This window comes from Hyperoodon ampullatus (assembly GCF_949752795.1).
Source record: "Hyperoodon ampullatus genome assembly, chromosome: 14".
In the NCBI taxonomy this organism is placed as follows: Eukaryota; Metazoa; Chordata; class Mammalia; order Artiodactyla; family Ziphiidae; genus Hyperoodon; species Hyperoodon ampullatus.
In genome coordinates this window covers 73409561-73422887 of record NC_136927.1, presented here as the reverse complement: position 1 = coordinate 73422887, position 13327 = coordinate 73409561, and the positions used below count along the sequence as shown (strand labels likewise).

At 37.4% G+C, this 13327-nt stretch overlaps 1 protein-coding gene across 2 annotated transcripts in view; it reads right to left on the bottom strand.

Moving 5' to 3' along the window:
- Window positions 1-13327, bottom strand: part of STK4 (serine/threonine kinase 4) — a gene marked incomplete at its 3' end in the record, with an annotated part of 96426 nt that overhangs the window by 21891 nt on the left and 61208 nt on the right. The window lies entirely within an intron of this gene.

Genomic DNA, 13327 nt, shown 5'->3' with positions numbered 1-13327 from the left:
AACCAATATGAAGATTACTGGAGTGGGAGGTACAAACTATCTGGGTGTAAGACAGGCTACAAGGATGTATTGTAAAACACAGGGAATACGGCCAATATTTTAATAACTGTAAATGGAGTAGAACCTTTAAAAATTGTGTAAATTAAAAAAAAAATAATAAAAAAGATTACTAAAAATATTCAATGCCTACCATTAAGGTAAGAAAAGTAAATTTACAGAAAAGCTAATATTGAATAGATAACAGGGTATGAGGGGGGAAAAATTTGGGAATAAGTGCCTGAATGAGACCGATAGGCACAGACATATCACCAGAGGGCATATCAAGTGTTTGCTGTAGCCATTAAGACTCCTCTACAATTGATACCTTTGTTTTCACAGAGGTTATATTTGGTCAAAACTCAAAGTGTTCTTAAAATAATAATGCCTTTTTATAGTGAGCATGACTTTTCCTGAACAACATCACAATTACTGTAAAACCCACGGTTACAAAGTAAATAATAAAGAACACCAAAAGAAGGTAAAAGTTACATCGTTCGGACAAGGGGAATTACTTATGTAAATAACTGATGAAATGCAAAGCCTGTCAATCTACATTGTGTTCTGAATAAGCATGAAAAAAATCATTTGGGTCAATAATAAATACTCTTCTACTATTACAAAATTCCCATTAAGACTCAATAAACCTGGAACCATTCTTGCTGGTCACTAGAACCCCCATCATGTATTTTTTGAAAAGATTCTTTCACCTGCTTTGTAAAGTTAAATAAGTATCTAGTATGTCACTGGAGCTCACAAGCAGTTTGTTTTGTTTTTCCTGTGAGAAAATACCCAAGAGTTAACAGAGACAGGAAGCAACCTGGGGATTTGGGTTCTAGACTTGATTCTGGCATTAAAGTAGGAAAATTGCCTTTTTATGTCTGGATTTCAGATCCTCAAACTATAAATGGGATAAGACCCTCCTCTTGCCCCTCTCACAGGTACACTGTAAGAACCACCAAGTTAAAGGGGAAAATAAGAATGCACCTTTAACTATATTAAATGCTGCATTAACCTAATGTGATGATATTACTGTCATAAGCAAACAGACGCATTCCAGAAGTCTGGGCTTAACAGGCTTAATGGCTCCTTTGGCTTTGTCTCTGGATTATCGGTTCTTGTTCAAAGATCTAATTCTTATTTTACAAAGGTAAAATAAAAAGTAAAATAATAATAAAATAAGCAACAATACTAATACACAATGAACCAAAAGCAAACATAAACAGCTTTACAATCCTCAGCTAATAGAATTCTATCATCCTTCTAAAAATAAACTTGGTTCAAATAACCCCAACTGACGTTTCATTTGATCCTTCCTCTAACCATGGAGGAAAAGCAGGACAGTCGGAATTATGCTTGATTTTTACATACCGCAAACCTGAAACACAAACCTGAAAGAGAAAAGTCACTCATCCCAGCTCCCAGCTAAAGCCAGGGCCGTTCAACCCTCTTCTGACATAATCTGATGTTCATTCTACTGGTCTAAGTTACAAGGTACACCTATTTTAAAGAAACGTCCAACTTTCAGGTTGATGAAGGAATGTTATCATTAATTTTACACAGCTGGCAACCTCTCTGTATCACAAGGAAAGTATTCTACCCAGGAAGCTGGGCACACAAGAAGTGAGAGGGTGGCATCTATTGGTGAAAAGTGTGTGCTGCAGTGGAAGTAGTCAGTGCGATTTGAAAAATATCAGTAATGTTAATAGTTTATGAAATGAGGGGTGGGTACAAAGGAAAACCATATGGAACAGAGAAGTAAGGGAAAGCAAGAAAGCACTGAGTATATACACTACCATATGTAAAATAGATAACTAGTGGGAAGCAGCTGCATAGCACAGGGAGATCAACTCGGTGATTTGTGACCACCTACAGGGGTGGGATAGGGAGGGTGGGAGGGAGACGCAAGAGGGAGGGGATATGGGGATATATGTATACATATAGCTGATTCACTTTGTTATACAGCAGAAACTAACACAACACTGTAAATCAATTATACTCCAATAAAGATGTAAAATAAATAAATAAAATAATAAAAAAAAAGAAAGCATTGAGAAGTTCTAAAAATCAATTTCCAGCTGGTAATAGTTCTGATTCCTTTCTTTTAGAGCAGTTTTAAATCAGTCTCTTTGGGAGCAAGTTTTCTTCGGGAATGTATCTCTGGTTTTATAATGAAAGTCAATGGCAAATCAGTGGGGAAAGGGGTTTAGGTTACTGAAATTTACTTCATTTCAGAAAGGAAGGGAGGGAGAAAGGGAGGGAAAGAGAAGGAAGTTAACATTTATGAAATGCCTATTATGTTGAAGGCACTTTATATGCATTACCACACTTAATTCTCACTCACACACAAAATCTATACTATAGGTAGCAGTATTACCTCCATTTTACAGTGAGCAAACTGAGGCACAGGGAGAAGAAACTGGCCCTAAAGTACTCAATAAATGGTAAAGTCAGGATGAGAAACCTAATAGTCTGACTTTAGTGATCTAAACTACCCAGGCATACATACCACCTCAACCAAAATAGTAGTCACTTAGTACACATAGGCATAATATATTTCCTTAGAAATAGACCCCTTCCCTGGTGGCGCAGTGGTTGAGAGTCCGCCTGCCGATGCAGGGGACACGGGTTTGTGCCCCGGTCTGGGAGGATCCCACATGCCGCGGAGCGGCTTGGCCCATGAGCCATGGCCATTGAGCCTGCGTGTCCGGAGCCTGTGCTCCGCAATGGGAGAGGCCACAACAGTGAGAGGCCCACATACCGCAAAAAAAAAAAAAAAAAAAAAAAAAAGAAATAGACCCAACTGCAACCTTATAAGACCCTCTAAATAAATGTGAAATCTCATATTTTCCTTTCCAAAAACTTGGATGTAGAGAACAATCAATACACACAATGAGTTGTGCCTTTACAATACAATAAATTACCATCAATCAGCCTTCTCCTCACTGAATCATCTCTCAATACCTCTTCTTCCTTACACTGGCAGCTCAATATCTCAGTAACATCAGCATCGAACTCCAATAGTGAGATGAAGAAAGAAAAAGAGACACGCCTTCCATTCAGAATTATTGGTGCTTGGAGTGAACATGTCATCAAAGACAAAAGATGCTCAATTCTGTTGTATTTCGCTTGAGTGATGAAGCATCGGGATTTTTAAGTATATATGGTGACATTTGGGGAGGGAAATGATATACGTACTACATCTCGAGGAATGAAAAGAGTCCTACATCATCATTTTTCTTTCAAAGGTACTAGGCTCAAAAGCAAATACTACTTTCAAAACTCTAATAGAGACCCTGCCTTTGGATGGGAGTGAGAAAATTGGCATAAACCTTTTCCCTGTCTTCTCAACGTTTCATGTCCCAGGAATATAGATTACTGACTTGCCGAGAGTCCGTGTGAGAAAAAAAAAAAAAAGGGAGGGGAAGCGAAGAAGAAAGACTGAAGAAAGAATCTGACAGCTCAAAGGAAGAAGAGTGAAAAAAGATAGGTCTAGGTAAATGAGACCACAATTCAATGTCATGGCTGTGGATTCAGCAGTAAGAAAAATAATTTACACTCACCTCAACTGAAAATGGAAAACTCTGCTTTCTAGATTAATAACTAATTTACATTTCAAAATGTTTGGAAGCTTCCGATTGACGAAGAGTAAATAATACTAAACTTAGAGTTGTTTTTTTTTTCTTTTCTGACTTCAAATTTAGCAAAATTAAAGTAAATGACCCAAATCTGGCTTCAGTTGTAATGAGATTCAAACTTAAGAAATTTCAGGTTCTGATTACAGCAATTAGGAATCCCAGGCCTCCAGGGATTCTTTTGGTTCTTAATACCAACCTGGCAACATTTTGATACCTGGAGCATCTAACAATGTTTGCGGGGACACTGATTACACACACTCCTGTGACACAGGATTTATGACTATATCAGAGCCTAGTTAGTTTATATAACCAGCACCAGACTGTAGCAGAGGGATACCACTGAATCCATCTACTCATTGCTAGTGAAACAAGACAACATAACTACAAAAAAGAAAAAAAAAAGCTACAGAGACTTAAAGTATGTTACTTGCTTCTCAAAACTGAAAGGCTACAGCTATGTTAAAAAACAAAGGTAGCAATTATAAAAAGTTTCAATCTCTGTTTATGAATAGGTTTATGAAGTGATTAACCTTAAAACCACTACAAACAACCCGCTTGACTATCAACAGAGGACTGGCTGAATAAACTACTGTACATCTTCACAACAGAATACTAAGCATCAGGAAAAAAAGTAATCACTATCCCTATAAACTGCTGTGGAGTGATTCCTAGGACGTACAGTTAAGTGAAAACAGAAAGGCAGATTAAAGTGTGTATAGCACCCTTCTTATCTATGAATGGGAGTACAAACATACATGTATTTGTATACAGTTGGCCCTCCACGGATCATCCACAGTTGGCTGAGTCCACAGATGCAGAACTCACAGATATAGAGGGCCAACTATGGGACTTCAGCATCCTCCGATTTTGCCATGTGTTGCAGCTCCTGGAATCAATCCCCCACGGATGCTGAGGGATGACTGTATACATATAGCCAAAATGAAACAACAAAAAAGGAGGAAACAAAGTAGAGGGAATAGGGACAGAAGCCAAATCTGAATAACTCTGTTTTGTAGTTTGCCTTTGGAACGAATTAGTTTGTATAATTATAAAGTGAAACAATAAAAAGCAATATCTAAAATCAGAAAGCAAATGAGAAAATAGCATGAGATGACTGGGGAAAACTGAACATCGACAAGGTATTTTATGGGATTAAAGAATTATTATTCTTTATTTTTAAAGGTATGATGATGGCATTGTGGTTATGTATTTTTAAAGGGATCTTTACTCTTTTATAGGTATGTATGGAAATATTTAAAATGAAATATGCCTGGGATTTGCTTCAGAATAACCATGTGGTAGGAGCGGTGAACAGCAGAAGAGGAGGATTAGATAAAATAAGAATAGCCATGAGTTGATGATTGTTATAGCTGAGTGGTGGGAAATTCATTACATTCTATCTTACTAGTGGAGGCTGGGATATTTAAGGATATGCATTTTTAAAGCTCATCTTGAAATAAACGGACAATAAAATCAAAGACAGACATTTGGGGAGTGTTTCTTTTGTTTCTACAAAATGGCAGATAAAGTTTCAAGTTGTAGATACTTGGGTTCCCTGAAAGCATAAGATGCACCCTTAAGAGTATCAATGTAAACATGAGTAAATAAAACATTTCTGCCACCATATCAATCGTGAGTTTAAATTATAAATAAGGTAGCAATAATTCTCATCTCCCACCAAATGTCTATTTTCTAAAGTGTTCAGCCAAAAGCAAAAAGTGTCATCTAATAAAAAAATGAGTAATTGACTATGTCCTGACAATTCAGTAAAGCTTCATAATAAAAACCCAAATAAATCTTGTTTGGAGCCCTGATCTAGGAAAGAATGGTTACAATAAAGTCTCAAAAAATCATAGGCTTTTTCTCTCCAGGGAAAAACTCAGTGCTAAAGTTTATCCTTCCCTACCACAAAAAGCCATCTGAATGGCTTGTAACTATCCATGCAACCCAAACAATCAATCTTGTTCAGGTTCTGTTACTTTTATCAATTAATTTTGAATTAACAGTTCGGTGGTTTTATATCCTGATGGACTCATTATCACACAACTTCAGGGGGATGGTAGCTTAGCTCTTTGTGCTGAATTAGGATTCTATTTTTAATTTCTCTGATACATCAAGGAAAAATCTAAAAGGGTACTAAATATTTCCCCCCCAAAAATAAGGGCACACTGGGCACTAATTTACTTCACCTGAAGGGCTCACCATCGCCCCCTCCCCCCTTCCTCGCACACCTACACCCCTACATTCCAAACACCATTACTTAGGACTTCCTGGCCATTCCACACCCCTTAATGCCTCCACACACACACTTCCCTCTCTCTGTCTCTGTGCCTACAATGTCCTTTCCCTCCTTCTCTAGCTCGAGAATTCCTATTCATCTTTCAAAACACACTTCAGGGGCTTCCCTGGTGGCGCAGTGGTTGAGTATCTGCCTGCCAATGCAGGGGACACGGGTTTGAGCCCTGGTCCAGGAAGATCCCACATGCTGCGGAGCAACTAAGCCCATGTGCCACAACTACTGAGCCTGCGCTCTAGAGCCTGTGAGCCACAACTACTGAGCCTGTGAGCCACAACTACTGAGCTCGCGTGCCACAACTACTGTAGCCTGCACGCATAGAGCCTGTGCTCCACAACAAGAGAAGCCACCGCAATGAGAAGCCCGTGCACTGCAACCAAGAGTAGCCCCCGTGCAGCAATGAAGAGCCAATGCAGCCAAAAATAAATAAATTAATCAATTAAATAAATTAAAACAAACAAAAAACCCCAAAATACACTTCAAATGAGACTTCTTGATGCCTCCTCTGGGGTTCTTTTTACTGAAGTTCTTGCTCCCTCTTCTGGGCTCCTACTACACGTTTTTATATGAACTTTATGGACAGAATTTACCAGAAAAGCCTAGAGAGAGGCCATAAAGTGTAGGCGGTTAAGAGGCTAGGCTCTGGAGCCAAATCCCTGCTGTGCCACTTACTATCTGTATAACTTTATTCAAGCACTTACTCCCTTTAAGCCTCAGTGTTCTCATCCATAAAATGGCAATAATATTGCCTACCTCCTGGGATGGTTATAAGCACTGAGCTAATATACTTAAAGAATCTTACACCAATGCCTAGCACAAAGTAAGTTCTCAATAAATGTAAGCTATTATTAGCACAAGGTATCAAAATTATTTGATTGTCTTTTCTGCTACGCTATGTACTTTCTCAGAGTAGTGACTAAATATGTTGAATAAATTCAGAGACTGCCTCTGAGTTTAATTGAAAAGTATGTACTAACAATAAGCTAGGCAATTGCAAGGTGTTAGGAATACAGAGATGAGTAAAAATCCCAGCCGTCAAGGATCTTATAGTCTTAGCTATTCACACATAGAGGACTTCAGTGTATAGAGATTGAATTAGTAAGTGAGGGACAGCTATTACCAACTCTTTGTAAAGAATAAGTCATAAGAAATCTAGAGACAACTTTATTTGAATAAATAGGGAACTTACTCCAAAACCTAATATACCAAGAGCTGATAATCAGCAATCCTTGCAAAGTTAGTAAGATTGAAAAGTACTGTGGTTCATCTAGGTCTGCAGAAGCTCTGGCTAATTCCATTTAGACTAAAACCAGGGAAATCTAAGTATTGATAGAAGTTTTAAAAAACATATCTCACTCTATTTTTTTTAAATTTAAGCGAGTAATATGTTAATATTGTAATACATTCCCACTTTAAAAACAGTTAAAACTGAAGTTCTTCTCCTCAAAGGCAGTGACTCTTATCAAATAGTTTTATATCCTATCTTTTTAATCTATACAGTTGCATGTGTACATAACAGAAATATGTAGCAGGGTTTGCGGTTTTTTTAAAAATTTACACAAATGGTATCACACAGCTTGCATTATTCTGCATTTTATCATTATTATATAATAAATTCCTATAATATACACAGGTATATTTCTCAGCTCTATCCTCTTACCATTGATCTATGTTTTCTTCTGGCAATATCTCAATGCTTTCGTTATTGTGGTGTTGTACATATAAATCCAACCTCACTGTCTTCTTTTTCAAAAGTATCTTGGATATTTTTATGCAATTATACTTCCTTATAAGAACTAACATTATGGTATAATGTTTAAACATCTAGTTATCTAGGTTTTCAAATATAATGATATAAAATTTTAAATAATAATATTCTCTTCCCATTCTTACATTGTTCTATCTCTAGTAACATTCTCTCCCCTTTCCTCTACTATAGTTTATGGTATCTTCTCTTCCTTTTTAATTTGATCAAATCTGCCAAATGTCGGTTCCTTTCAAAGAACCAACTTTTGGTTTTACTGACCCAAATTTTGTTTATTTTCTATTTCATTAAATTCTGCTTTTATCTTTATTTTTGTCTTATTTACAATCTTTCTTGTATTCTAAAAAGAAAATACAATTAAGGCTATAAATCTTCCTATGAATACCATTTTTGCCTCATCCCACAGGTTTAAATGACAATGATCTGGATTTTGTACAGTTCTTATAATTCATTTCTCAACATTTTATAATTTCTGTTTTGATTTTATCTTTAAAGCAAGAATTATTTAGAAATATACTTTTACATTTCCAAGTGCAATAAAGTGGCTTTGGCTATTTTATACTTGTTAATTTCCAATTTTATTTATTATAGTTGGTGAATGTGGCCTGGATGACTTCTGTACTGAGATTTTTTTCAAGCACTTTAAAACATAGTCAGATTTTGTGAATATTCCATATATGTTTTAAAATTTTCACGAATATTTGAAAAGTGTTCCTATTTTCTGTTTTATCAACCATATTAATTGTGTTCGTTTTGGTTTTTTGTCTAACTGAAATGTCAAATTTTGAGAGAAGAATATGTAAGCCATCAACTATGACTGCAGTTTTCTTGTTGTTCCTTGTATTTCTATTGGTTTTGGATAAATATATATGCTTTGTATAGGTCCATGACTTTTGTCCTCTGGATCAAACACACCTTTTAGCAACTTAAAATATGCCCCTTTCCCAGGTAATGTTCCTTTGTCTTGGATTCTATCTTATCTGATATTAATATTGTTTCACCGACTTTCTTTTAGGAATATTTGCCTAGCGTATCTTTTTCCATTCCTCTGTTTTAAACTTTTTGGTGATATTTTATTTTAGCTATATCTCTTATAAACAGTATTTAGCTGAATTTTGACTGTTTTTTTTTTGTGTGTGTGTGGTACGCGGGCCTCTCACTGTTGTGGCCTCTCCCGTTGCGGAGCACAGGCTCCGGGTGTGCAGGCTCAGTGGCCATGGCTCACGGGCCAAGCCACTCTGTGACATGTGGGATCTTCCCAGACCAGGGCACGAACCCGTGTCCCCTGCATTGGCAGGCGGACTCTCAACCACTGCGCCACCAGGCAAGCCCTTGACTGTTATTTTTATCCAGAGTCTCCATCATTCAACAGGTGATTTTAATGCACTCGCGTGTATTGGGATTACTGATGTGTTTATGATGGACTGCTACCCTGTGTGTCATTCTGCTCCTTACATACACTCACCGTGTCCTGCTTCAGACTCTGTACTTCTTCCCTCCACCTTCCCATGCCTGGCTTTCCCTCTTTATTCAGGTCTTGCTGAATGTCCCATCTCTCTGCAAGGCCTTCTCTCACACTATCTCTTACTGTGCTTTTTTTTTTAAATAGCCACTATTACCTGAACTGGTATATTACCTGACTTAAGGTCTGTTTCCCTCACCACAGTCAACTCCAGGAGAGCCTGGGTCTTGTCTGTCTTGTTCACCCTCTTGGTACTAAGCCTTCTTAGACAAAAATATTACAGTGTGTTTTTGGAAGATCTATGAGCCAAACTGGGTTTAAACTGGCAGCTTTTTGTGGCTTTACGATGGCAAAATGGGAGGGTTTGAATTCTCATAAAAGCAACATTCATTTCCAAAAATGCATCTGTTTATAGACTATGAAATACTAATTGGAGAGAATATTGCATTTGCAAGCACTTTTTATTTACACTTTAATATGCCTCAAAAATTAAAGGAAATCTTTGTTGCTTTTTCAATTTGGCAAATAAGGCAATTCAATTTTAGAAATACAACAAGAATTCAGTTGCAGATGAAAATATGAAGTTTTTTGTCAGTATCAAGTTCTGCCACTGTTGATGATTTAATTACTTTCCATTTGCCATTTTGGGCAAAAACTTTCATTTCAAAATAGCAATTGCCTTCACAGGAAGAAAGAGAATATCTTCTTTATAACTAAATACTGCCCACTGGGAAATCAGAAAGTCTCTCTCTAAGAGACGGTTGGGGGGAACAGACGGCTAGTCTGACACACGTCCTTCTTTAAACTTAGTGAGGTTACTCAGAACACTTTGTTCACTCAACAAACTGGTTCTTTCTATGCCAGATGTCACTTTCAAATGTACATTTTCCTGATTTTAGGTACTGCTTTGGTACCTCCAATAAGAGTACAGGAGACTCAAAAGGGGAGAAAAAAGGAAATTTTAAAGTCATGCAATGTTAATAAAATATGAATACGTGTGATTTTAGAATTTCTATAGTACCTAACAGGAAAGAAAGAAGAAATTTATATGAATTTAGCAGGTTAGGATCATGCATAAGGTAAGTTAAAACACAGATGACTGGGCACTGTCTCCAGAGATTCTGATTTAGTGTGTCTCGGGTGGGGCCTGAGAAACCATTTCCAACAGGTTTCCAGGTGATGCTGACACTGCTGTCCTGGGAATCACACTTTGGGAAACACTATTTGAGACTATTATTTTAAATGTTTGATTTGGGATGAAGGTGATACAGCAAGAATATCAAGGCATTAAAAATAGTTTTCATCTGCTCTTTGGAACTTTTTGGTATAGTAGCTCATATACACTCCACCTCAGTTGTCTTTCATTGTTTAGTTTGAAATTCTCTTAAAAGAGAATTTTAAAATAAATTCTCCTGAAATTTTCAAGGTAAAATTAGAATAAAATTTTATATGTCAGGATGGGTTGGCTCAGACACACTGTGGACATATACAAATCCAAATGATTTAGAGCACAAGTCCCCAGATCAAATGTCCTAAAAATGCCAGACAGGTTAGATACTTAATACAAGTGAGTGAAGTCGATCAGATCTTGAGGAGAACTAGAGAGGTCAGACCCAAAGAGGGCAGCTGCTACTCAGCTCCAGACAGCCATCAACCAAAAATGCAGGTCTTTTATGGTCAGCTCTTCCAAGCTTTCAAAATAAGCTGGAGTTCCGACATTTCACGTAGAAGCTCTCAGTTTTTAAACACAGGCAACCAATTTAAAACTTTTAAACACTGTGTAGGACACACAAAAAAGGTGTGTGGGCTGTATGATGCCAGTTTATAACCTCTGATAAGTCTCAGGACCTTTCTCCTGCACCAGCCAGGAATAATACAGGTTGGGCAATGTGCTAACTTAGTCACGGTGCTCATGGGCCCACTCCCTCCAACAGTCATCTCCTTCCCAAATAAAAAACTCTCTCTCTAAAGACCTACTAAAGCCCCTTTGCATAAGTAGCTTGCCTATCAAAATAAGTTCTCTGGCAATGATCTTAGTATGGGAAGGCTATGGAAGAGAGAAGTGAATTCTTCAAACACTGGAACTGCTGATCCCAAATTAATGATTAGCTTAAAGTGACTGGAATCTCAGGATCATTAACTAGACCTGGGAATACAGATTTGAGAATTCTTAAGCATTCTATCACAATGGTGATGTGATTTGGTACCCAGAAGTTGTTTCATCTTTACCTAAAGACTCACTAAACTGAGAAAATCAGTTCTTACAAAGATGTCCACGACAACTACAGAGGCAACGTGGAATCGCAAACATGAAGACTCAAATCTCTGAGTCTACTCTGATTAACAGTGTCGGCCTGGAACACTGTGTTAAGAAGGATTCTGAAGCTGAATCCTGACTCAGTGGAAAATATGAATGCCAAAGACCTAGAAGAGAGGAATGGCAGCAGATGTGCCCCATATTTGGCCTCTTCTATATAGTAGGTAACAACACTACACCTGTGTTCACAAAATCTAGTCTTCCTGTAGTGCATTAATATAGCAACCAATATAATGTTTTCAAAACATAAGTAGGATCAAGTCACATCTTGCCAGTAGCTTTCCATTTCACTCAGACTAAAAGCTAAAGTCCTTATTATTACACAAAAACCCTAACGTTGTCTGACTCCCCATTACATCTCTGATCTCATTTCCTGCTATAACACGTCCCCTTGATGCCATTCCAAACACACTATTCGCTTCACTGTTCTGCAAACACACTAAGCAAGTTCCTGCCTCAGGACCTTTTACATTTGCTATTCCAGCTGCCTGAAAAGCTCTTTCTCTGGACAGTCACAAAGTTCACTCTCTCATCTTCTTACCAATGAGAACTTCCTTAACTCATTATTTTAAATTGCTACAAATTTACACACACACACACTCCCTCCCTCTCCCTCTCCTTTTCTCCTTCCCTTCCCCACCAATCTCCTTTTCCTGCTTCACACTTTCTACAACACTTACCACTATCTGACACACTAAATATTTTACTTCCTTATTTTCCTTCTTCTAAAATGAAACCTCCAAGAGGGATGAGTTTTTGACTGTTCTGTTCACTACTATATCCCTAGAAGAGTGTCAAGCACATACTGGCACTCAAAGAGCTAATAAATAAATGAGTGAACAAACAGATGATAAAGCAAATGAACCTGGGTCCTAACATGGGTTCAGGGACTAATCGGTTAAATAACCTCAGGTGAGTTATTCTGATCCTCAAAAATCTCTATCATTAGTTGTATAAACTATGACATTCCTGTTACTCTACAAAAGCAGAAACTATGTTATAGAAGAATGACATCATTTCCTCTAGACTGGTCAGTAGGACTATAGGAGAAAGCCAGGACTAGAAAGCCTCCCTAAATCCAAATCTAATGTGCAAACTAAGTTCTTATAAACAACAGAATTATGACAGAATTTAAGAGTGTAAAAATTAAATACTCCTAAAGAGAAAATCCTTTTCTGAAAAGGAATGCAGACTCCTTATTTTTTTTTGCACATTTTTTTTTACTGCCTCTACAAATTAAATCTCTGTGAACATTAGCAAGTGTCCGTGGTTGAGGGAGAAATGTTCCACAGCAGAAAGAGGAAATACACACCCTGTTTTTCCTATGAAACTTTGGAATTATGTAATATCCAGCCTCGGACAAAATTCAGAATAATCCTCTCAGAGAGACTGAAATTAGGATAATGGCTAGCCAAAGAAAAAAGACACTACAAAATAGCACTAACTGCCCTCCAGTCTAATTCTTAAATACAAAATCACAATCCCAGATAAACTAGTAAAGACAGTGCATCTTCACTGGATGACTAAATATTTCGTTTACCATTAACAAATTCAAAGTCAACAAAAGGAAAAATGGCAAGTGAATAAATAATTATTAAAGCAAAAAAGATGCCACTAATTAATTGGGGGCCCTCGGAACAGCTCAAATGTCAGTCAGAATGTTGTCTCAGACTCCTGAGGCTCTCAGCCCAGGAGCTGCCGCCAGGCGTATTTAGAGGAGCTGTGAGCTGCACAATAAAATGCTCAAGCACTTTGCACTTTCAGTGAAATGACAGAATTGGATGTGTGATATTTCAAACAACTTTCCCCCGCA